We start from the raw sequence: 21,570 nt of genomic DNA on the forward strand, positions 1-21,570 counted from the left end.
TTTTAAGATCTACTCTCTTAGCAACTTTCAAATATACAGTAAAAAATACGGGGTGCTTCATGAATTTGCGTGTCATCCTTGAGCAGGGACCACGCTAATCTTCTCTGTATTGTTCCAATTTTAGTATATGTGCTGCTGAAGCAAGCACTCCTTATGGTATTTTGATTGGAATTGCACTCACTTTAAAAATTTCTTTGAAGGGCTGGCCTGGTGGCGTAGCAGTTAAGTGCATGCACTCCACTTTGGTGGCCCGGGGTTCACGGGTTCGGATCCTGGGTGCACACCGACGCACCGCTTGTCAAGCCATGCTGTGGCAGGCATCCCCCGTATAAAGTAGAGGAAGATGGGTGTGGATGTTAGCTCAGGGCCAATCTTCCTCAGCAAAAAGAGGAGGATTGATAGCAGATGTTAGCTCAGGGCTAATCGTCCTCACACACACACAAAAAATTTCTTTGAAAAAATTTTGACATTGTTATAAGATTTTCCTGTTAGAACAAAGAATTCTCTGCATATCAGTTCTTTTTTTATCTCTCACATTTTTTTCCTTAATTTTTTTGCTATAATGAATGGGATATTTTTCCATTACACCTTCTAAATAGTACTTGGGAAAAGCTAACTTATTTATATCCGGCCATCACATCAAACTCTTATTAATTTTATTTTTTTTAGCTGATAACTTTGGATTTTCAAAGTATATTCACCTCAAATAATAACAATATTATCTCTTTTTCAGTCTTATTTTCTGATTTCTACCTCATTGCCTTGACTGCAACTTTTAGAAATGTTAAATAATATGTTGATAGTCAGAATTATTTTCTTGTTTTTTATTTTAATAGGTATACTTTAGTATTTTAACATTTGCACAATGTTTCTTTTGTTTTAAAAGACATAGTACTTAGCATATTAAGGAAGTGTCTTTCTATTTTTAATTTACTGAGTCTTTACTCAGAAAGTTTGCTGAAGTTTCATCTATTAAAATAATCAGTTAGGCCGGCCCTGTGGCTTGGTGGTTGGGTGAGCGCGCTCCACTGCTGGCGACCCGGGTTCGGATCCCGGGCTCGCACCGACGCGCTGCTTCTCCGGCCATGCTGAGGCCGCGTCCCACATACAGCAACTAGAAGGATGTGCAGCTATGACACACAACTATCTACTGGGGCTTTGGGGGGAAAAAATAAATAAGTAAAATCTTTAAAAAAAATAAAATAAAATAAAATAAAATAAAATAATCAGTTATTTCTTTTTTTTATTTATATGATGTGTTAATATATTTTCTAAACTTGACCTTTTCTTACTGAGATAAACCCTATTTGGACTCAGTATTTTAATAAACTGCTAAATTTGATTTGCTGTTATTTTGCTTAGGATATTTACATCCATTTTCATAGTGGGCCTAGCTGCTCTTTTCTGTCTTTGCTATTTTTTCTTTGGATATTTGAGTATTAGAGTGTGCTGACTTTATAAAAACAAATGGGAAGCAGCCTCTCTCTTTCTGTGACCTGGAAAGTGTATATTACTTGCAGAGTCATTCTTGACTCTTTCTCTCATACTCTGCCTTCAGTCTCTCAGCAGTCCTGTCACTCTACCTTTGAAATATATACAGAATCCAGCCATTTACCCATTTCCACTATCACCACCCTAGTCCAGTACGTTACTTGCTCTTGCTTCGACTGTTACAGTAGGCTTGTGATGATCTTTGCCCCGCTTCAATCTAGTCTCAGCACAGCAGCCAGAGTCATCTAAGATATAAATTGGATTACTTGACACCATTGCTCCAAGCCCCTCCAGAGGATTCCTGTCTCACTCAGAAAAAAATATCAAGCCCTGAGCAGAGCTTACTTCCTTTCTGACCTCATCCCCTACCACTCTTCCTCTGCACTTATTCTTCACTGGCCAAACTGGCCTACTCATTCTTTAGTCATGCCAAACAGCTCATGACTCTGGGCATTTGCACTTCTCTTCTGCCACATTCACTATTACTCCACTGCACAGTTTACTCTTTAATGCCCTTCAGATCCCTATTCAGGAGTCAATCTTATCAGACAGTTCTTTACTCCTGATCTATAGAAATGACCACTCTACCCCAGGTACCCTCTGTCCCCTTTCTGGACTTTATTTTTCTTCTTAGCACTTACCATCACCTGACAGTTGGTTTTTGTTTTTGCTTTGCTTATTTATTGTCCCCCACTATAATGTAAAAACTTTGTTTTTATTTACTGTATTAATCCCCAGTGCTTAGAACAGTTTTTGGAGAATAGACCTCCTCCTCGTACCACTAATAAATATTTATTGACTGGATACGTGAATGACTGAAGGAACTTACCTATAAAGGCATCTCAGCCAATAGTAGTTTCGGAAAGAAAAACTTTGACGCCTCCTTTTTCTATTTCTTCCTGTATTATTGGTCTTCTCTGGTTTTTAGTTCTTGTGTCAAATTTTTTGGCAGAATTATTGAGATATAACAAACACATATAATAAATAATTCACCAATGTTAAGTGTTCAATTGGTTGAGTTTTGACAAAAATATACAGTAGTGTAAACACCACCACAATCATAGTATGGAACATCTCCATCACTTCTTCTGTTAATTTTGTTATATTATCCAGAAAATCATTCATTTCTCTAAAACCTTCACATTTTTTAATCTCTTAAATAACTAAAAATTAAGGATATATTATTATGTCCACTTTCCATTCCTAATTTTATTTGTATATTCTCTGATTTCTTTCTTAAATTAGTTAGCAATATACATTTTTTAGTTTTCAAAAACTAGCTCTTATATTTGTCTTATAATTTTTTAATTTTTATTTTTATCTTTATTTTCTTTTATTTTTCTTAGACTTGTTTTGTTCTTCTAATTCTGTTGAATCTTCTGTGTTCATTTGTTTTTGATTAGTTTGCTTAAAAGCTTTATGGCTTTCAATATGCCATTACTAATACTTTGGCCACATTCTAATCCATTTTGATTTTTTTCTCTTTCATTCTAAAGTTATTTGGGAGAGTTTTGTTTTCTTAAAGGGATTTCTTACACTTTTGTTATTAATCTCTACTTTGGGATACTTTTTTTTTTTTTTTTAAAGATTTTATTTATTCATTTTTTCCCCCCAAAGCCCCAGTAGATAGTTGTATGTCGTAGGTTCACATCCTTCTAGTTGCTGTACGCGGGACTCGGCCTCGGGTTGGACGGAGATGTGGTGCCTCGGGGCGCGCCCGGGATCCGAACCCGGGCCGCCAGCATCAGAGCGCGCGCACTTAACCGCTAAGCCACGGAGCCGGCCCTACTTTGGGATACTTTTAAAAAATTTCTATGACCTAATACTTAACCCTTTTTTTAAAAAGTTTTGTGGATTTTGAGAAGAATGTATTTTTGTAGCATACAAAATTCAACATATAGCTATTGAATCATCATTATTAATTATACTATTCTAGTTGTCTGTATTATTTTTACCTGCTTGTTATGTTAAAAAGTGAAAGTGGTATTAGTCTGCCACTACAATTGTGTTTTTGTCAGTTTCTTCTTGTATTTCGAAGGTTTTTGCTTTCTGTTATGTTCATTTCAATTCATTCTTGTATTGAATCACACTTCGGTTTTTTTGTTTTGTTTTGGTGTTTTTTTGCCTATTCCCCCCCCACCACCTTTTAATTAAATCTCATTGTTTTAGATGTGTCTCTTCTAAACTGTATTTACACATTGCATTTTTAAAAAAATTTTTATTGAGGTGAAATTCATATAACGTATAAAATTAACCATTTAAAGTGAACGATTCAGTGGCATTTAGAACTTTCACAATGTTGTGCAACCACCACCTCTATACTCTTTGCATTTTAATTCTACTCATTTGTCTTTAATTTTTAAAATAAAATATTTTTCTCTGCTTATCAGATAGAAGAATTAAACAGGATAGAACAGTCTCTCATTTTAGTTAGGATTATGTTCAGCTACAAGAAACAGAAAATCCCAAAATAACAATAACTTAAATAAGATAGAAATAGATTTCCCTCCCAAATGGAAGAAGTCCAAAGGTTTTCTAGTTTGGCACTTCGTGGTGTCATGGACTGAAGTTCTTCCTGTTCTGTTGCTCTGCTGTACATGTCTTTCATTTCCAAGGACCCCTCAAAGTCTAAGATGGCTATTGGAAAGCCAGCCATTTCATCTGCATACAAGCCTGTGGGCAGTAGAAACAGTTAAAGAAGGAATGCAATTTTTAAAAAATTTTTAGGGCCGGCCCCGTGGCTTAGCGGTTGGGTGCGCGTGCTCCGCTGCTGGCAGCCCCGGTTCAGATCCCGGGCGCGCACCGACGCACCGCTTCTCCGGCTACGCTGAGGCAGTGTCCCACATACAGCAACTAGAAGGATGTGCAGCTGTGACATACAACTATCTACTGGGGCTTTGGGGGGAAAATAAATAAATAAATAAATAAAATCTGTATTAAAAAAAAAATTTTTTTTTAAAGACACCTCTACCTTTAAGGACCTATCCTGGGAGTTCATGCACACTTTTGCCTACATTCTATTGGCCAGAACTGAGTCACATGGCCAAACCTAGCTGCAGTGTAGACTGGGAAATATTTTTATTCTAGGCAGCCATTTGCACAGCTAAAAAATTAAAGTTCTTACAGAAGAAGAGAAAGAGAACAGATAATGGGAAACAGCTAGCAGTTTCTGCCGCACCTCCCATGCATAAATGTGGGACTTCCTACTTCCTCCTTCTCTCACCACTCCTCCAATTTCTTTGTTTTTATAGATATCAGTGAGATTTTAGATAATAGTAGCTATTTATTAAAGGCTTACAATGTGCCAGTATTTAATCTTCACAACAACCCTACCTGGGGTAAGTACTGTTATTACCCCCATTTTACAGATAAAGAAATTGAGACCCAGAAAGATTAAGCACTTTACCTAAGGTCACACATCCAGTAATTCAAACCCGTGCTGTAGTGTTCAGATTAACCATTATACACTGTCAATCCTGTTATCATTAAATATTTTTACACTGTCTGTACATCGTGTATCATTTTTTTGAAGAATAATTTTTGACTGTTTCAGAATCCTATTAACATCACTTATATAGAATTAAATACCTTGTACTCTTTTTGCTTTTTGCCATTTGTTTTTTAATACAATTTATCTATTTTTATTCTTAGGTTTTGTTTTTTGTTGATTTTTTGTTTTTTACTTTTTACTGTTGAAATTTTCAAACATACAAGAAAAAGTAGAGAATAATATAATGAATCACTGTGTAGCTTGAACAGTTATCAACATTTTGCCAATATTTTTTTTCAATCATTCTCCTTGTCCTCCTCCCAAATTTTTGTTCTTGAAGGTTTTAAATCAAATCCCATTCATCATACTGAAAATACTACAGAGATATCTCTAATTTGTAAGGCTTTTTTCTCTAGCATAATCTTCATAACATTATTATACATATCAAAGTTAATAATTTGTAATATCATATAGTCCATTTTCAAATTCTCCAAATTATCTCAAAAATGCCGTTTCTCAATGGGTTCATCTGAATTAAGATCTGAGCATGCGCCATACTTTGTATGTGGTTGATATGTTTCTTACGGCTCTTTGAATGTATAACAGTATATCGGGCAGTCTATACTTGTTCATATTGAGAGCTTAGTTGAGTCTCTGTTAAGATTTTCAGGTGCAGGTAAAGGGAAAAGAGAAACATGATTTACACTGCTGGTGTTAAACTCTCCTAGAGGAGTGTAGAAAGGAAACTATAGCTAGAGATAGTCATGGCAAGGAGCTAAATCCTCTGTTTGCTGTAGTAGACCAAGTTTCTCAACTTAGTGTTCTTATTCTAGGGTTTTTGCCACTTTTGGATGCCAGCCTCAGCTTAGTCTTTCTTCTGCCTCATGTGGCCACCTGCACCAACTGTAAGCCAGCAACTGCTAAGTTTCTTCTGACACCCTGGTGGGATCCACTTGTGCCCTTCCAAGCGTACCACAGCTCACCTTGGCACTTGTCTTAGTTGCTCCAAGATAAAGGCATTGGTGGGGTACTGCTGCTAAGGTCTCTTCTCCATGCTTATCAAGCAGGCAAAAGTTGAACATCAGTTGTCCTTTTCCTCATTCCAGTCCCATCTGCAGTTTGTCTTGCAGAAAATTCCTCATAGTTTCTGGTGTGTGGTTGCCTGGTACTGATATATGCTTTCTTAACTCTTTTCCCCAGTCATTTCAGTGGAAAACTGGAAGGGTGGACAAAATAGCTAGAAGCATGTACTTAAAGCCATTCCAATTACAAGTCAGTGCTAATGTTTTAAAAATTAGTTTCTAGCCTTCCAAGTTGAATACTTTGAAAGTCATTGTTCATTTTATTAAGGTGAGTGTTGTTCCTAAAATGTGCTTGCATGGATTTATATGTGTGTGACTTGTTACTTCATAACAAGTAACTCTGCTACTCTCCTGTAAAACTCAGGAAGGAACAATCCAGTGATTCATGTAGATGCCCCTTAAGTCTTTCTGTGTTCGGTCTCAACACTGCAGCTTGGTATCTCCTCCACCTAAATATGAGTAGAACCATAGCCCCAAGGCTCAGTAAGCTGCATTGAGAAAGAGGAAGACAATGACAGACAGCCAGAATGGGGTAGGAGTGGTTGTTTTGAAACTCATGAGTTTCAGATGATCTACCTGTATGCCTTTATTTGATAAAAATGCCACATGGCTCTCTTGCCAGCTGGATAAGAAAAACTGACCCTGAGGTTATGGATGACCCAGAAGTTTGTGCCTTGTGGGGCCAGAACCCTTTTTCAAGCTAGCTTATTGAAGACCCAGCTGGGGAGCAGGGACTGTTTCCTATATTCTTTGTAACTCTAGTGTTGGTTATAATTCTCAGGAATTAGTAAATAAATAAGAGTACACATTTAGAAGTTTGGGGCTCATTGCACCTGGCTTTTTTTGTTTATTTGTTTTGCTTTTAATGTAGCTATAGTATGTAGATTTACTAAGTTTTATACTTTATTCCCTAGTGGAAAAAACACAGAAATTTTTAATTTTTACATTGTAATTCAAATATAAGAACTTGGAACAGACCCTTTAGTGATATTTTTTGAAGAGGAAAGCAGTAGTAGGAAATTTAACTAGGAATACCATAAGCTTCAATTGTAAAGATATCTCCTTTCTCCAAGAATTAGGCCTGATCAGCGTTCAGACCCACTAATATGGAGTGGAAGGGAATAAATCACAACTAACAACCTTGGCACTTCTATAAGAAATTTAAATAACAGGCAGACATATAGAGATTCGTAAATATGTGCTTGGTGCCAGCTAAACCACAAAGAAGATACTGCATTTGTGGTCCAGGGAAGTTAAATATTTGTGGTCAACTTAAAATTCAACATAAAACTCGCATCTGTAGTGGAAACTATCCAGCAACTGCACAGAGGGCGTGCAAGCTGCATAAACTCTCAGAGGCCTCTCCTCTCACCCGGCTGGGCTAGCAGAGCCTCTTCTCCTTCCTTCACACTACATAGCTGGCAAGCCCTTCTAGGAGAGAAGGGGCTCCCTGGCTCCAGTTACCTACCCAAGAAGCCCTCTCTAAAGTCTTCTCTGCTTTGCAGTTCACCCCTTTAGTCTGATCAAATGGCACTTTATCCAGGAGCCTTTCCCTGTCCTTCTTACATAAAATAGCAATACTCTCCCCCACCCTGTTACTCTCTGTCCCTCTTACCCTACCTTATTTTTTCATAGTACTTCCCACTCCTTGCCCTCTATTTATTTGCTTATTTGTTTCTCAGTCCCAGAAGAAAGTTAAGCTCCATGACAGCAGGAACATTGTTTTATTGACTGCTGTGTTCCTAGTATATTGAATAAAGCCTGCCACACATAGCAGGTGCTTAATAAATATTTATTGAATGAATTCAGTGGAATACCTTAAAATGTTTTGGGAAGTACAGTCTGGGAAGCAAAGAGTTACACCCTGCCCCCTGGAATTAGGGTACTGTTACACAGTAGAACCTCAGGCAGCAAGATCAGCCTGAAATACCTCAAATATTCTACTTTCTGTTCCGTGGTAGCATATGGTCCCTGGCAGGGAGACTGGCACTTGCAGACAATGCCTAAACCTTCAGATGTACAAGGCGCCTCTTGCTTTAACACTTGGGTTACACATAGAGATGGAATTAACACGGTTTAATTTTCACAGTAGAACAATGTTGCAATGTTTGTTTCTGGCCTTCACATTTGTTGAAGACCCTCCTGACCGTCAGTTGCCCTGGTGTCAGTTGCCCTGGTGTGGGAGCTCTTTCTGGGCAGCACACAGACGGGAGCACCCACATATACTTTTCACATTCTTTTTTGACATGTAAATATAGTCCCTCTTGCCCAGCCTTTTGTCATTTGAGACCCTGCCTGGTTGAGAGGTCTGTGGTTGCTGACCACTCCCAGGCCTGTTGGACTTGATGATGGCTGATGGACTTGACTGATGAACAGGGTTTTTCTCCTATCTGCTTTTCTTTGCTGCCTTTGCTAGGTCTTTCAGTCCTCCTAAGACAGAGAAATTCTGTTGCAATCAACACATTAGGTTTTCTGGATCTGTTCCAGAACCTTATTGTTGATGATCTCTAACATTTGGTATGAAATGTGCTTCATAAATGATGTTGATGATCTCTTAAGACATGCTGTTAAGTTAAAAAAAAAAAAAAAAGGCAAAGTGCATCACCATTTATATAAATATATTTATAAAAGGTACAGGGAGAGCCCATAGTGAATCATATGTGGCAGCATATGCTTAAACATCTCTGAAGGACACACCAGAAACTGGCAACAGGGCTGGGAAACAGAGGGTCTAGAAACCCGAGGTGGGAAGATTTTTGTTTTTAAAATCCAGCCTTTTGTACTGTTTGTCTGTCTGTTTGTATCATATGCCATGTGTTTAAACAACACATTGCTAAGCAGCTTCAGTTTGGCCTGATGCTTGAAGCCAAGGTGCCACCATATCTTCAGTGCTTCCTAGAAGGGATGCTCTCATTGAACTTCTTTTTTACTTTGTCAGCAGCAAGAGTGGCTTTAGCCTAAATAACAGAATTCAGTGACAACTTTCACTCTGTGTTGTCAATTTTAAAAAGTTTAGGCTGTATGTAGGCTTCCCTAGTACAGGCTGGTACAGAAATTTTGTCTCTCTTTCTGTCTTATCAGTATGAAGCACTGAAACTATACTTCAAAGTAATTTATAATTGTTTGCATGTCTTTCTATGTATGTGCTTCAGAAGTAGAGTAGGCAGCATTCATAATTACTGGCTTGCTGTCTCTAAGCCTGTTCTTAGTCTAATGACTTGGAAAGATTAAGTGAAGAATCATAAATATATTCTAACAGCAGCTTTTTGGTCTCTTTTTCAAATCCTGTGAGAATATACTGCATAGACTTGGTGATCAGGAATGGATCGGATGAGATACCATCAACTCTAATGCCATTTTGCCAGAAAAATACCTCTCTCTCATCTAGATAAAAGTCATAGTCTTCATTATGCTCTGTTCTGGTCATAAGAAAACTCCATATAAGTTATTTATTTTGTCTGGGCTTGAATTTACTCTCTGTAAAATGGGGATGACAGTAGTCCCTTCGTAAGATTTCAGTAAGGATTAAATGAGTGAAAATACCTAGATTTTAAAAATAAAAGTCTCTCTCAATATATGTGTTCTTCACAGTGAGTGGAGGGGACGGTTAAGAAGACTCCAAAGAAACGACCAGTGACAATCCAGTCCTACGCTAGATTCCCATATATCTTCCCAGATCATCCTACAGTTTCTGTTGCTGTTTTCTGTAATTGACAGGGATTCCCTCAGATACCCCACCATCTCCATTGTCTACCCTTTCAGCTGTTGCTATTATCTTGTGGCTTTGAATGTAGAAAACTTGTTAGATTGACATTTTAGGCTTAGATTCAGGCCCAGCAAGAAATTAGGCAGGATTCAGATAGTTTTTCAGAAGGCAAGGCAGGTGTACTTAAAGTTATATTATCCTAGGATTCTCCTATAATGGGAACTTTCAAGTGAGGGTTTGTGGGCCCTTGAAAGAGAACAGCAAAGGACCACTTTGGAAATAAAATCATGCTGTCCTGGGCATTCCAGCACTTCCAATGCTGGCCTCCTTTCGGTACCATTCCTTTCTGCAGTCCCACCCCACCCTCAGCCCTGGTGTATAATCCCACAAACATGCCACCTGCCTTCTGTCTCTCTCTGGCCTCATCCTTTGGCTGCTCAGTTTATTTTTTCCACATCCTCACTCTCTTCCAGTTCCAAGCTAAATAACCCTCACAGATGGCTTGTTCCATCAGAGCTGTTTAAGAACACAGGACAGTGAACTGGGGTCCTGAAGGAGCTGCCAAAGCCTGAGGCTGCCCTTCTTAGAGAGGCCCAACACAAGTTTGTCATCAGCTCCCTAGAAGTCCACGGACAGTGAGCAGAAAGGCTGGCAGGTTGGGTGGTGGAATGTCTCTTTAACACTCTAATCCTCTCACAGCTAGCAACTAGTTCTCACTTAGATTTACAAGTCAGAACCTGGAGCCGGATACATTGCATACTCCGTTTTCCACAGAAGACAGAGCACTTTGTAGTTGGCGTTTCTCCCCCACTTTTTTATAGCATGGAAACCCAACAGGAAATGGCACTCCCATTTGTGTTTTGGATCGTGGTTTGAGTCCTTATTGAACCTCTTTGTGAACTCCTAGAGAGGTCTAGATCCCTGCCCTGCCTGACCTGAAGGGCAGTATTCCCAGCTGTCAGCACATCCTTGGGAAGAGGGTGAACTTCAGACGCCTATTAGAAATCCTGCAGATGAGAGAAGACCCAGAATTTCACTCTTTCTTTCCTGTCAGCAAGGACATGTAAGTTTCCTGTCTGCCTTGTCATCAGCTTTGGAACACTTTTCTCTTACATCCCCCCCATGTATGCATGGGTCTGAAAGCTTCTGCCCCCATTCATTATCCCAGCACCCTCCTTCCCTCTGTCATAATCAGATGGGTCTGATTAATTTTGCCCTCATGACAAGATGGCCTTTTCCTTGTCCTCACAGTTATTCTTGTGAGACTTAAAGACCTCTCTGGTCATGGTCTCCTTCTGTTTCTCTTCCTTCTCTCTCTTCCGTCTCTAACTATAGCCTTTGTAAATAGATTCCTCTGAGGTCACTGAGGACGGGCAGTATGTGCCATTTGCCACTATAGGAATCTCTTTTCCCTAAGTAAGCAGAGTTCCCTTGAGAAACCCCCCTCCCTTCCTCCATTAAAAGCCATGTGGGCAGCTTATCTACTTGAACTCGGGCATAACGGGGCAGGGAACAATGGCATGTGTGGAGTGGTCTGGCCAGACAAAGGGAAGTTAACTCTCAGCCAGACAGAGTGGACAGTTGAAGAAGCTTCCCCTGGAAAGAACAAAGAAAAGAAGGAAAGAGAAAATTCTGTGGCAGGAAAGTGCTCTCTGAGAACTCAGTCAGAAATCAGCATCTCCTCCCTAAGCTTGGTCTTTCTACTCAGAAGTAAGCTATTGTTCTTTCTCTTCTCCTCCTTCATATCTTGCTCCAAGATCAAGAGTTGCCAGATGAACAGCACATCCTGTTGCTTGCACAGTAAAAGTTTCTTGAATTGGTGAATTTGTGGAATTCACAGGTGGAAAGGGAGAGCTTTGATTTACTTTGTCTTGTCCACATGCTCTCTAATGGACTTTCCTCTTTACAGTACATCCAGAGTTCAAGACTGTGTAACGCAGAGAACTTTCTGGGGACACTCATATATAGATCTTAACTTGGCATCCAGCGGTGGCTAGTTTCCCATATTCATTCAGCTCATCAACTGATCAGCTGAGGTCTTGCCCATACTGTGTCCAGGGAAGTGAAGTGAATTGGAATGATAGAACTCCTCTTAGGGCAGGTACTCTGAGAAACTTTTAATTTCAGTATCTCTGTTCTTGCCTTAGCTTAGCCAAGCACCCATTTGGTTTGTGTTCATCTAAATGCAAATTCATCAGAACTGTTTATTTTTTCCCAGGGGCAAGCCTTTGGGCTGCTGGTGGGGGGGGGATGTGACCTTTAGTGAAAAGGACTTGAAGTAGGTCCCTTTCTCCAAAAATACCATCACCTTCCTAAGAGGCTACCAAAGAATAATGGACTGAGCACAGACTTGGGAGTAAGACAGATCTGGGTTTAAATCCCAGCTTCACCACTTACTAGAAGTTTGTTTCCTCTGAGCTCGAGTTTCCTCTTCCTCTTTCTATCTCACAGGATTACTGTGATAATCAAATGAAATAACATAATGCCTAGCAACCATCAGTCACCCCTTCATCTCCACCACAGCTTTCCCAGTAAAATGGGATATTTCAGGCACCGAGAAGCTGTGACCATTGAAAGCTGCAGAGGAAGTAAAATGCTGACTTGTTCTACTTGCCCCTACCCTGAACCTCCTTAATGGGCTTCTTGCGTGCTCATGAGTTTTTGTTTCTAGAACATGCCCTGTCCTGAGTTTGTTGAGTATTCTTTTTCACTTGTGAGGACTTCTTTCATGATCAATACCCAGGGGCTTTAGAATGTCTGGGTGGTGGTCCTCCTAGAAGGCAAGCCTGTTTCCTCTGTGCTGCCATAGAGGTGTTGCCGGCAGACTGATCTCCAGAGACCATTCCTTACCTCTTTGCACCTTGGCTTTTCTTAAAGGGCCCTTCCTGGCTTCATATCTGGTGAGAAGTTAGCCAAAAAGCTTGTCCTCAGCCTCCTATGGGATTCACAGGTTTGGCTTGTACCCTCCGAGTGACCTGGAGGGAGCTACCAGTGGTCGGAGATGGCCATGGGAAAGAAACAGCTCACAAAAAGAGCACGGTGCATGAGCCAGCTGCTCCCCACTGCCTGCTGGAGCAAGCTCAGTGAGGCCGCTGACAAGAGTCTTCAGAACACTAAACAGGTGATTAAAACATCAGTATAAGTCTTTCCAAACCTCACAGAAAGCCAAAAACTTAGTTTGGACACCAACAGAAATTTTCCGCTCTGGAGCTTTATAAACTGGCCTGCTGTTTCTTCCTCTGCTCTGTGGCCAGAGGGGAGCTCTGTGCTAATGATTCCATAAAACCCTCCAAGTCTTCCGGAGTGGCTTATCATATGAGAAGAACCTATACCACCTTTTTCCATCAGGAGTTATCTCCAGCCCCTCACTGTTATTTCAGATTCTGAATTGTGAGCCCTTCCATAAAGGCCAAGACCAGCTTTTGGCACTGTCCCCTGTGACAGAGCTGAGCTCCAGGATCAGGGTCAGGGGCAGAACTGTCTTTCCTCTCCTCCTTTCCAAGATGACTGCCCAGAATCATAGAAACCTTTAAGAATGGAAAAAGACCTTCAGAATCATCTGCATTTTGCAAAGAAGGTTAAGTAACTTGCCCAAGTTAGGAGAGCATGAAGTGAACTTTCCTCTAGACCCTACTTTCCCCAGACCTGTGGCATGTCAGCTGCCCGGGAGAAGTGCACCCTGCCCAGAAGGATTTCTTCATGAAATCAGCAACGAGAGACTGCCCCTTTGAATTTCTGTACTAGATCAGATCTTTCCGCTTCTGAGGGTTGTGAAAGTTTCTGCCCAAAGCACAGGTAAATGGTCTGGATCCACTGAGAGCTGTGGGCAGTTGGAACACTGATTTAAGAGCAGAGGCACATTCCAGCTTCTCTACTTATTAGCTGTATAACCTTGAGCAAGTTACCTAACTTCAGTGTGCCCTTGATTTCCTCATCTGTAAAACTGAGATAATGACACTACCCACTTCACGGGTTTGTTGTGGGGATTGGATGAGTTGGTGCACGTAAAGCATCTGGCACAGTGCCTGGCGTGTAGCCGCCATTCACTAAGTGTTACTCGTAGCTGTCAAGGGTGAGTGAAGCACATAGCAGGCTTTGTTCTATGCCTTAGAAGGCCCAGTGGTGCTCTCCCAGGACGCAGCTCTAGTAGGTGGCAGGAAGATTGGACTCAGAAGTCATTGCATCTGGCTTCAGATCTCATTTAACTTACTTGAGTTTCAGTTTCTTCATCTCTGTTATTGTTAACTGAATGTAATAGTAACTGCTTCATAGGGTGCTGAGGATTTTCTAGATCCTAAAAGTGCCATGAAAAATATATAAGGTATTATTTTTGCACCTTAGCTAACGTAGACTTGCATTTTGAAGAATTGACTAAAATTGTGACCTTCACCTATCCTTCCAGCATTTAAAGCAGTGATTCTTAAATTTCGGTGTTCATAAGTACCTGGAACACTTGTTTAAAGTGCACATTCCAGGGCCGGCCTGGTGGCATGGTGGTTAAAGTTCACACACTCAGCTTTGGCGGCCCAGGGTTCGCAGGTTCAGATCCCAGGCGCAGACCTACACACCATCAAGCCATGCTGTGGCGGTGTCCCACATACAAAATAGAGGAAGATTGGCACAGATGTTAGCTCAGGGCCAATCTTCCTCACCAAAATAAATAAATAAAGTGCACATTCCAAGGCCCTATCCCCAGAAATACTAATTCATTTAGTCCAAAGTGGAGCCCAGCAATCTGCATTTTTAACAAGCTCACTATGTAATTCTGATGCAGGTGGTTTTAAAAAATGCTTTTTAGTGTTCAGAGGTGAAGAAAAGGGAACTAATATTTATTGAGTTTCTTCTATACCAGGCATTTTCCTTACTTATACCTTATCTCAAACTATGGATAGATTTTAGTTAGTTAGCTTTAGTTAACAAAGTTTATCTTGTCTCCAACTATGAGGGATTGCTACCTTTGAGATTCAGCACTCTAGGTGTAGGACCTGAAAATGCAACTTAAAGTGACCTCATACCTCAGCCCTAATCTCAGAGGATTTCTGTATACCATATTTTTAATTTGCTGTTTTGAGATATAGTTGTAATTTTTTCTCAGAGCATGACATCAGTGCTTTGAAGAGCCTAAGTATCACCTCTTGCTGAGGTGTGTGGTACCTTGCCCTGGGGCAACAGCCTCCAGTTAAGGCAAGGTGAGCCGTGCCCAGAGCTTGGCTTCTTGTGGTATCTTATTTCAAATTAGAAACTCTTTAGGTGGCCTGTCAAAAGAGAGCACGTACCTAGCCCATATTGAGCCCAAACCTCCATGGGGAGCACCACCCAAAGCAGAAAGTATCATCTCTGAGTCTGTCCAGGGTGTCTGTGTTGCACAACATGAGGAGCATGATTCACATAGTATACAGTGTGGCTGGCACCCTCTACATGATCATGATGTCCTTTAGAATTGTCCTAAAGTCTTAAGGCTGCTATCTCCTCCTATGCTCAGTCATCCATGTTGTCCAGGCACCCATTGTGTACATTAGATGCTGCAGATAGATTTTTCTTTAAATACGCAGACACACACACACGCGCACACACACACACACACGCCTACCCTCAAGAATCTTCTTTAGGAGAGAAAACAGGACAGAATAGTGGGAGAAAGATATTGAGAAGCATAAACAAATCAACAGATCAAATTTATGGATGTCATGAACTTGTGAGGGAATACATTCTCAGATGACAAATTTAGGATCCAAAGAGAACTTGATGATAGGCTACCATGAAAGAAGTTTAACACAATGAAATCAAATAAGAATAAATGTAAAATCCTACCTTGTCCATTAAGTTAGCTGCACATAGCAAGCGGTGTGCAGCAGGGTACTAAATAATAGAGTTTCTTACAGCATGGGGAGACCTCAGTGAAGGAATGTTATAAAAGGGAATAGTGAGTGGAGGGCTTGCACTCAGGGGGGAGATATTATTTAGCCACATATGTGAAAACAGTTTGGGGATTTGTTGATTAAAAGCTTACAATGTGTCATTAGTGCAAGGTGAACAACAAAACTAACGCTGTTTTGGCCTGTTCATAGAATTGAGGTATCCAGAATGGAACAAGGAAGAGATGTTCTGCCCTGTTCTCTGCTTCCACATCACATGTGGGCACTCACTCTAGGAGACACATGAGTCTTAGTGAAAGAATAAGCAGGATGTTGAGGAGACAGTTGAAGTGAGGAACAGTTGAAGGAAGTGGGACTGTTTAGCCTAGAGAAGGTATAACACAGCAGACTTCAAATAATTTGAGGCCAGTCAGGTAGAAGCAGAATTATAGTTTTTTTATGTGGCCCCAGAGAACGGAATTAGAAGCACTGGGAGGCAGATTTAGGCTTAAAAGGAATAGACATTTCTACCAATTAGAAAAGTCCAAAAATGGAATGGGTTTCCTAGCAGGAAACAAACTTTCTTGTAGATTCAAAACATAACAGACCTCTCATAGAGCATGGTGGACTGGACGTTAACAGGAAAAAAAATCTGTTACATAGGTAATAATAAAAATTACTTGTATGTTTCTTAAACATTAAGTAATGATGCTTTTAAAAGCTTCCCCATAGTCTTAAATCCTCTCCACCTGAAATCTTCAAGAAAGGGTTGGATCACTGGGAGATGATATAGAGGACGTTCTAGTGTGGCTCTGAATGATCAGTAACTCACTTTGTGGCATATAAGTTACACAGATGTTGAGGGCTGCTAATGAGGTCGGACATGAATGAAGTATAGGCCTAGCCCATAGGTGATAAAGGGCAACTGTGGACTTAGAAGAGGTTAGTATCAGGTTACTAGGGAATCCCTCTCTGGACCGAAAGTCCTGTGAAGTCAAGGACTGCATGTACCTTGTTCCCTCTTGTGTGCCCAGGATGTCTAGCATAGTCCCTGTCACATAGTAGGGCCTTAGGAAAAATTTGTGGACAATGGGATAGCAGGCTGGACAAAGGCTTTTTGAAAAGAAAGACTTTTTATCAAACTTAAGGAAGGTGAGGGAATGAATTGATTGCCTAAAGGTAAAGTCACTATAGGTTGGGGGAACAATCTGTAGAATTTCAGAGGTGTGAGAGGGAGCAAATGGCATGCAGGGGAATATCGAAACAGGGTTGCCTGGGGCCTGGAGTTGAGGATTAGAGAATAATAGCAAGAAGTGAGAATGGTGATATACTGTGGGGAGGGGTGGGTGGTAGAGAGCTTGCACAGATCATGGAAAGCATTGAGAGAGATTGAGGTTTCATCTCACAGCAAGGCTGAGCCCGAGGGAGTTCTCCCTCCTGACTTCCTCAGGACCCTCAGCCTAAAAGGGATAAAGGAGCAGTGTACCAGGTCTCTCTACAAGGAGGGAAGAGGAATGAGAATTCTGCCCTCCTGAGTGCTGTAGGTAATCGTGGGAAGAGGGGGGAGAATTTATTTTTCTCTTGAGACAGGGAGTCTTGGATGTACCTGATCTGAATGTGACACACCCCTCCCCGGAGCAGGGACTTTGCTTTGTTCTCTACTGAATCCTCAGGGTCTAGAACAGTACCTAGTGCACACAGTAGGCACTTAGTAAGTATTTGTTAAATTGAATGTTGACTAAATGTGTTGAATGTTGCAGATATCTCAGAAAGGGCACTCTCCCCCCAGACACATGAAATAAATAAAACTGGGAACAAATTTGGTGAAGGAGCCTGAACACAAACCTAAGAGGTGGCCTCCTGACACTAGCTGTCTAGAAAGCAAGTAGGAATGTGGCTCAGAGTGACTAGAGCCCAAGATACAGTGCTCCTGGCCCAGAACTAACTGGCAGTGTAGAAACAGACTGCGTGTGGATGTTTGCAGACTGAGACAGACGGGAGGACTTTCATCCCCAGGGGCTGAGCTTGTAGCCTCCCCTGCTGGTTCAGTAAGTGAGGGCCCCAGCGCCTGTGTTCCAGGTTTCAGACCAGCTGAAGCCAGCTAGACCTGAAAGGCTTGTGTTGGCAGTGCCAGTATCCGCCCCAACCTCTGCCAATGTGGGTGGCTGCTTTCAGAGCACTCTGCAGGGGAAGCGGATTGGACTGCAGCCCGAGCTACTGCTGCCTATAGTTTGCTCTCTGCAACACACTCACTGTTGAGAATGCACCTTGCTTGTGCAGCTGGAGCTCAGAGCTCTAGAAGAGAATTCTTTCCATAAGGGAACAGTTCAAGAAGAATATGCTGTGCTCTGCCCAGGAGAGCCCAAACTCCTATCTGGCGTTGTTGAGAATTCCAAGCTCAGGAAATTCAGGTGGATAGAAAATGCCACATTGGGAATTTTTTCGTCATTTCTCTTGTATTGAAAGACGTGGAGCAAGGATCCAGCTGGGTCTGGTTTAAGGAGGATACTATTAACAAAGGCAAAGCCACCACCCACACCCCAGTATGAAGCGACCAGATGGGCAAGGCAATTGTGATGTTTGCTACAGGATTTTACTTCTGATGTGTGCATTAGTGGCACGCTTGTCCTAAAGCCCAGGCCCTTGGGGCGTCTCTAAAGTCCTGTAGAATGCATGCCTATGGTTAGGTCCAGGAATCTTTTTGGAGAATAGAAAGAGGAACAGCTGGAGAGAGGCTGGGCCTTCCCTCCACCAAGTGGTCTGCCCAGCAGCCTGGATCCAGCACCTTAGCTCTGAATAAAACATTTCAGCAGCTTCAACAGCCAGGTGAGCATTCCAGGGCCTCTTCTCTCAGCCCTAGGCTGTGTGCCAGCCCCATGCTTCCTTCCTTACCTCTGAGTCTGGCTTCCACACATCTCAGCGATGTTAGGCAGAGTGCCCCTCCCACCTCTGAGCAGAGTGAGGCAGCAAGGAAGAAAAAAAAATAACAGCCACTCATTTATTGAGCGCTTACTGGGCTCAGGCACCTTGCTAAATATTTGCATTGCATTGCATTGCATTGATAGGCATTTTCTCTTTTAAACCCCACAAACAACTTGAGCAGAGGCTCAGAGATGTTAAGTAACTTGTCTAAGGACACACAGCTAGGAAGTGGCAGTTAAGACTTGAACTCAGGTTTCTCCGACTATGAAGCCCAGGCTCTTGACCAACCCCCTGTATTGCTTCGACTTGTCTCTTCTCAGAATGGACCAGTTTTTCCTGCTGTACTTGCATTCTCACTGCCAGTGTATGCTCTACAACTCCTCTGTTCTCCCGACTCTCCCTCCAGTGTGAAGTGTGAACGTAGTCTCCCTCTCAGTAGCCAAGTACATGTACCTTTTAGAATCTTCAATAAAACTATTGGAATAGTTTTATTCTCCACACGCATACACCCCAGCCCAGTCTTCCCACTGAACCCTTTGCCAGTTCCCACCTACCCCTCTCTAGGAGATTTAAGGCCAGCGCGTGCATATGCACACACAGTGGATATGGGTGGGGCAAGCAGGCTGTCATACCACTCTGAACGGGCATCTGTGATTTGCCAGCTGATTGGTAATGGGCCACGTTGCCTCCACTAAGAAGAAAACACAGCTCTTTGGACCAGACACGTGGAATGGTGTGGCTGCTATGGTTTGGCCAGTGATGTTAGCATTTCATCTTGTGACCCATTGACCCCTCAGCTAGCACAGACCAACCATAGGACCAGGGAGGGCTGGGTCTGGACATTTGGATCAAAAGTGACTGAGGGAGAAGCCTTTGCTTAGCTGCCTTGCATAGAAATGAGGTCCTGCTGCATCAGGGGTAGGGAGAGAGTGAAATGCTGACTGAGTTGATCCCCTTGGACAGTATGCCCAGGGGTTGTCAGGATATGCATCTGGAACAAAGACCCATGCCTTTTCTCCCTCGGTCCCCTTTGTCATTCAGTTCTTCCTTTCTCTCCCCTCTGACACATGACCCTCTCTCTCAATTCAATACCAGTTTGTTCTTATTCAGATAGGCTGCGAATGTCTGTCTCTCCATCATAAGCTACTGCCTCTGTCTTCAGAGAGGTTGTGCATCCTTGCGGCGGCTTCCCTCCTGCCTCTGGAGTCTGCTCCCTGCCTAGAAGCCCCTCCCCCTAGGAATGTGAATGAACCATTTCCTCTGTCCTCCCAGCTCTGGAGGATTCCCTGTGTCTCAGCTTTTTTTGGCAGACCTCTTCTCAGGTTGACCCACCCTTGGCCACTACAGAATTGTCCTACCCACCCTTCAGTCTCCTGTGAGGGTGAGTCGTGCATTGCTAGAGGCTTCCAGTTTGTGTAAACATTTTAGTCTGAGTTCAGTTTCTTGTAGCCAATCCTGTAGGCTTGGCTCATTAAAGATGATAATTAACCCATTGCTAATTGACCTCAGAAGCCAGCCAAGCAGCCTGTATTTTACCAGCCTTGGTGGTGGATTTGTAGGCTATTTTAAGATTTCTTTATAATCTCAGCAAGACTTCACTTTCCTGTCTGCATCTTATTTGCTCTAAGGACATTCTGTAAAATTAACAAGCTATAAAGTTTGATTGAAGGTTTCAACAAATGTGAGAATAATTGGCTCCATTTAGAGAAACAAGAAAAACAACCTGTAAACTTGCGTTTGTAGGGGAAAACCCGTGTGATTTTTCTCTCTAACCAGAGGAACAGTAGCAAGCAGGACATTTTAAGACCAGAAAAAATAGAACTGGCTGGTAGTGCAAGTTTAAATTCTGATTCTCCTAAACCAAAAGTTTAGAAAAAGAAATTTTGCAAAATCTAACCAGCCACTGTAGTGCCTGCGCCTTCCAGGGGACCTGTTTGGAGAAAACAGGGACCCAGTAAAGATGGAGTGAGCCCCTCATTCCCTAGAGCTTGCATCCAGATGCCTGGTTCAGGTCTCTGACCCTTCCTCCTGTTCTCTGGCTAGATTGGGAGTTTTCTCCCTTCCCCATGGCTGCTATGAAGTGGTAAATCTTACAGCTCAGAGTATATCAGTCTGTGGTACCTGGTGCTCAGTTCCTTTTCTCTCTCTCACCCTCCCCCACCTTGCATAAGACAGCTTAGATCTCTTTTTTCTGTTCCTTCCTGGGCATCTCTGCCCAGGCTGGGCTTGTCCCTTGCTGAATGGCTGTGGCGAGTTTTCAGAGAACTCCATTCTTTGCTCATCCACTGCCCCACCTAAGATACCCCAGACCGGTAACTCAGTCTGCCTTCCCTCTTCTCTCAACCTAGAGGTTTCTTTCTGCTTTCCTCAAGACCTAACCTTCCGCTTAGCTGCAGCGTTTACTTACCCCGTGCATGCTCACATTATCTCTCTCTAAGGAACTGAGCCTGGGACAGGACAGGCTCCTGTATCGCCTTGCCACATCTCACTTTCAGTTTTCCTTTCTGCTTGGTTCTTTGCGTGTGGACCTGAGCCGGGTGATAGCTGGAGCCCTGAAGCTAGAGGTTTCAGTTCCCACTGGCGGGGCACGCTGCCTCAAATGGTCTTCAGGGGAAGGGAAAGGGGCTTTCTCTGAGTGCTTTTCTTTCAACTCTTCCCAGACCTAAAGCCTCAGTTTTCTTTTCAAAGCTGAGTGGAATGATTTGTGTGAGACATTCTGTCGATTAACTTTGGAGTTCCTGATAATCTCCTCCACAGTGAGCCTCCCTCCAGAAGGGCCATGACTGCTACTAAGAAGGTGCTGGGTCCCAGGTTCCCCTGGGTATTTCCTAGCCAGAGGCTCTTTTACCCACCTCTAGCCCCAGTCAAGCCCAGCCTGTTAACAGCCAGGAAGGAGGCCCCTCCTGCCCGGCTCTCTCTCCTCTAGAGAATCTAGAGTTTGCCCAGAGCTACAATATACATACCATTTACATTCTCTGTTTTTCATTGATATAGAATGGAAAAATGTACTCATGAACAGAGCTA

At 42.2% G+C, this 21,570-nt stretch overlaps 1 protein-coding gene and 1 non-coding gene across 5 annotated transcripts in view; one reads left to right on the plus strand and one right to left on the minus strand.

Moving 5' to 3' along the window:
* Positions 1-21,570, plus strand: part of SMG6 (SMG6 nonsense mediated mRNA decay factor) — a 208,297-nt gene that overhangs the window by 160,281 nt on the left and 26,446 nt on the right. The window lies entirely within an intron of this gene.
* LOC147914923 (U6 spliceosomal RNA) lies at positions 42-148 on the minus strand. The gene has a single exon (XR_015554829.1). It is a non-coding gene; the product is annotated as a U6 spliceosomal RNA (small nuclear RNA).

The sequence above is a fragment of the Ceratotherium simum genome, chromosome 16 (genome assembly GCF_057802395.1).
Source record: "Ceratotherium simum simum isolate JZ-2026a chromosome 16, ASM5780239v1, whole genome shotgun sequence".
NCBI lineage: Eukaryota > Metazoa > Chordata > Mammalia > Perissodactyla > Rhinocerotidae > Ceratotherium > Ceratotherium simum.